Raw genomic sequence first — 5140 nt, forward strand, 5'->3', positions numbered from 1 at the left:
CATTTGAACATTCTCATATATATATATATATATATATATATATATATATATATATATATATATATATATATATATATATAAAAGGACGTTCAAAATATAACCAAATTACATGGGCTAACCGCATTTATAGCCCTTGGATCATGTGATATATATATATATATATATATATATATATATATATATATATATATATATAAAAGGACGTTCAAAATATAACCAAATTACATGGGCTAACCGCATTTATAGCCCTTGGATCATGTGATGACTTGCTTTGATTAAAAAAGTACTCAAAAGAGTTTGGTCTGCACAACACCGAATCACATACCCCAAATGGCATTACTGGGTTTTTGCATCTTCACCATTACAAATGTTAGATTTTGAATCATTCGCTTCATCTTCTACATCGAAACCACCAGATGCCACCAACACCTCGTCATCACCGAACCACCGATTAATACCACTGCAACTTTTCATCCCCTTCCTCTCTACATAACAGATGCAGATCTCTGAATGTAAATTGTAATTTATTCTATATACGATATAAATACATATCAAAATCCCTCTTTCACACCCAATACAGATCAAATTCATCAAATACACACCTTGTCTTCTCTCGTAAAACCTAATTAGAATAACATCATCTACTTCAAATTTAGTACGAACGTTCAAATTAGGAATCACAACAACATCTATTTGCGAGCCAATCTAGAAATCTCAATTTGATCGCGCTTGGTCTTGAATCTGATAGCGATGTGGAGGTTTTAGGGTTAAGAAAGCTCGGAGATGCTATCCATAGTATCATCGTTAGGGAATCGTGGCCTGATTAGCTTCCTTTCGTTCCTTTTTCCTAATTAGAACAACATAATCAATGTTAGCTTCTGATTGGTACTGTTTAGGATTAAATGAATTTTTTACACATCTTCCCAAAGCTTTAATGATTATCACTATTTTTTCAATTTCGTAATACTTTTTGAAATCATGTTCATATGCGGTAGTGATCATACCATCGTTTTAGTTGCGATACAACAGTTTAAGCACATTTTGGGAAGGGTAAAGGGCTTCTTACAGTTTCTTACCATGATTTTAGCTTGAATCTTAGTTCATTTTGTTTATTGTTCCAGATTTTGGTTATTTTATGTGGTCCTTGGGATATAAACAAAGCAAAAGTGAAGCACAATTTGCTTAATATTACCAAAAAGGATACCTTGCTCTGGATTATCTTAGGTTTGCAAGGCAAGATGAACAATCATACTCGTGCAATGTTCAATGAATGTGAAGTCAAAGTGGAAATTTTGCCCCTAAGATACCAGATAGATCAATTCAAGACAAATCAAGTTGAATTTCTACATTTTATTAATCTCCCTATTTTGAATTCTAATGCATTGATCTTGTTTTTAGATTAATCTTGTTTTTAGATTACTGAACTGTTTGTAAACATTACCAAACAAATTATTGCACCAAAGCATGAAATCTTGACTAAAGAAGATAAGGAGCATATGTTTAAGAAGTATGAACTTGCTGAGACTCAGGTAAAAATATTATTCTCTTTAAGTTCATCATGATTCTGATTCATAAGGTTCATACATGTTTATTAACTTGTAATGAATACATTTTGTTTTGGGAACTAGTGTTATTGATCTTGCTGATATTTTAATTTTGTTACCAAATGTTAAAACATTTTAGTTTTTTGGTGTTTGTGGTGTAGATTCTGATCAAGACGTTGTATATGGTGGTGGAGATGGCGGTATAGGGAGAAGAAGTGCAGAAGGAAAGAAAACGAACATTTGTATATGTTCAAATATAATCATATTGTGATTCCACCCTCCTTTGTATGATCTAGTCATAATTTAATCCTAGGGGTTGTGATTTCAACCATTGCACATACATAAGAAGATTATACATGTTCATTTATGAAACAAATGTTCATAGAAGAACATGTATTAAACATTATATGAATATTTGTGATATGATTGTAATCTGCTTGGTTTTTATGTCCATATTCATTTATATACATTTGTTCATTTATGGACATATTTTAATTTATCAATATTTGTTCATTTATGAACATGGATTGAAGCAAATTTGGATAATGGATATGTTAGGACTTAGGAACGTTTGATTTCAATATGTTCATTTTTAGTGGTTTTAACCGTCGTATTCTTTTGCCTTAAATGTAATCTCACGGCCACGAAGTGGTTATGTGGTTATACGATGTAATTTGGTTATGTGTTGAACCCAAATATATATATATATATATATATATATATATATATATATATATATATATATATACACAGAGAGAGAGAGAGAGAGAGAGAGAGAGAGAGAGAGAGAGAGAGAGAGAGAGAGAGAGAGAGAGAGAGAGAGAGAGAGAGAGAGAGAGAGAGAGAGAGAGAGAGAGAGTTAGCTTCAAATGTTTCTAGCAACTGTTGTGTACCTAAATGCACCAATGAGAATTCAAGAAATAATAAATAATTAAATAAACCATTTAAGGGTATTTTGGACCTTTTGTACTTTTAATTAACGAAATCATTTAATTCAAATCCTGTAATTAAGGAAATAATATATATATATATATATATATATATATATATATATATATATATATATATTTGACCTAGTGATGTGTGTGGTCGAACACGTTCATCATCGACATCATCACCATCACCAAGTTCAGTTTATCATTGCTCGTCTGATCTTAATTCATCACTTGTGGCGTTCTTCATCAATTCACTGATTATCGATTTTTGAAGCCAAAATCGCTATTTGGGTAATCGATTCAAGCCTCTTATGAGTCACGATTCTCTTGCTGTCGATTCAAGCCAAAATCGTTATTTGAGTTTTTTTGACTTCGTTTATTGATCATGGCTAGGCGACATGGATGGGAACTTCCTGCTCACACTTTTCAGGTACGATTTTTGTGCTTAATTCGCTACTTCGATCTGCTACGTGTTTGTGTTTTCCCTACAATCTTTCAAGCTCTCTGTGTATTTATCCTTTATGTAAGATGCACAGCTATCGATCATGCTGATCCTGGCATTCTAATTGACCCAAACAAGGAAATTGCATCACCTTACAGATCCCATAATGGAACCGAAGTACGATCCAAATTGTTTTGACTTTTGACCCACCCGTTGACCGACCCACCCGTTTTGTAATCTTTGAAGCAATTTTTTTTTTGGGTATCAGGAAATGGATCATCTGGGAGAAGCTAGCAAGATTGGGTTTCAGAATTTTGGAATATATGATAATGGTAGCTCAGGTTGTTGTTCAAAAGTTTGGGGATTCTTTTGTGGTTGTATTGTAATAGAGGATTGTAGAAAATATGAAGATATGTAACAAGGAGGGTAGGAAGAAGCTTTATTTTGTACACTATGCAATGTTGAGGTATCTATTTTCTGTAAAAAAAATCATTTTTTATTAAACTTTATTCGATTTCTGAAGTCGTATTTTGTATACTCAACTTCTTATGATATGATTGTTGATTTTCTGGACAAATTATTTAAAATCTTGTTTTTAATTTGTTATAGGTTCGAAAGTATAGCAAACACTGCAGAAGTTGTGATAAATGTGTTGATGGGTTTGATCATCATTGTAGGGTAAGATCCAAATTCCAAAATGAAAGAAATGGAAACACACAGATGAAAAATCTTCTAGAATTTTTTTCATTGTTTATATGTAAATTCACATGACTTAATTTTAATTCTAAATTATTTCTTGTGGAGTGGTTGAATAATTGTGTAGGGAGGAAAATTTACTTCACATTCGTGTGCCTAATGGCTGTAAGTGTTGTTTGGGTAAGTTGATTATCGAAAATTGTCATTTTGATATTTAATCTATCAAAAGTAATATAAAAGATTGTATTATGCATTTCTAAATATTTTATTATAATTTAATGTCAACTATGAATGAAATTGTGTGTATTCTGTCAGAATTTATTTATATAAATCTATTCTTTTATAATGTTTGTATTCTAGCAGAATGTGGTAGAATGTATTCCGCCAGAATGTATAAAATGAATCTTAGCAACATTATTCTTTCAGAATGAGTTAGTGTTTTTTGTTGGATTTTGATACTTTTGTTGCATTTGTGATAGGAATGGCTTGAAGACCTTATAGGAATGACGTGAAGAATGAATCGAAGATTGATCACACTCATAGTTTAAGAATGTTGTTGTTTTTTAAGAATCACACTTGCTATTCTTTCATAATGTTGTTATTATTCAAGAATGTTCTTTTTGTATCACGATCATAGAATATAATTATTTGATATATTATTAGTTCAAGAATCGATTTTGTATATTGTTTCATAATGTACTTATTCATGTTTTCTTCTTATTTATATATTCTTAAAAGTTTTCATAAACTGTTATTCTAACAGAATGTCATTATAACAAAATTTAATTCTAATAGAATCTCATTCTGTCATAATAAAATAAGTTATAATCGGTTATGATTACAAATTAAATTAGAATTGAAATTGAATTAATTTTAAAAAAAATCAGAATTATCCCTTTAATTTCGAAATTTTCCTTTTTTAAATATAGTTAATTGTCCAAAATACCCTTTTAATTAAATTTGAGTGATTATATGGTATATGTTACCCTATTCTAATATCGTAGACCCTCAGATCATGACCATTGATTTTATTCATCTATTGGTGCAGAATTGTGCTTAGGGGCACACAATAGATGTAGGAAACAAAATAATCTAGCCCTATATATATATATATATATATATATATATATATATATATATATATATATATATATCCAGACTCTTTTGAGAACCAAAAATTTATGAGAACTTGCGAACTCATAATCAGCTCATCATTTTCAACACCAAAAACATCAATCTTCTCCAAATGGTGCGACTAAGCCATATATAGGTTCAAAAAAAAAAGATTTGATGGTTTTTTTTGTTGTTTTGTATGAATGCTGATGAGCACAATCAACAGTCATATGGACTGCTGATGAGCACAATCAACAATCATATGGACTGTTGATTGCTCATCAATAGTCCATATGGCTGTTGATTGTACCTACTTGCAAATTTCGAAAAAAAATTGTCAAATCTTTTTTTGAGCGTGGATATGACTTAAGCATCATTTGGAGAAGATTAGTGTTTTTGGTTTTGAAAAA

The 5140-nt window shown here is 30.5% G+C and overlaps 1 long non-coding RNA gene across 1 annotated transcript; it reads left to right on the plus strand.

Annotated features, from left to right (window-relative positions):
- The first annotated feature begins 283 nt into the window (after positions 1-283).
- LOC145159909 (uncharacterized) lies at positions 284-2011 on the plus strand. Its single transcript, XR_013737955.1, has 2 exons — positions 284-1529; positions 1706-2011. It is a non-coding gene; the product is annotated as an uncharacterized LOC145159909 (long non-coding RNA).
- The last annotated feature ends 3129 nt before the right edge of the window (positions 2012-5140 follow it).

The sequence above is a fragment of the Lactuca virosa genome, chromosome 2 (genome assembly GCF_052849685.1).
Source record: "Lactuca virosa cultivar CGN04683 chromosome 2, Lactuca_virosa_CGN04683_v6, whole genome shotgun sequence".
Classification (NCBI taxonomy): Eukaryota; Viridiplantae; Streptophyta; class Magnoliopsida; order Asterales; family Asteraceae; genus Lactuca; species Lactuca virosa.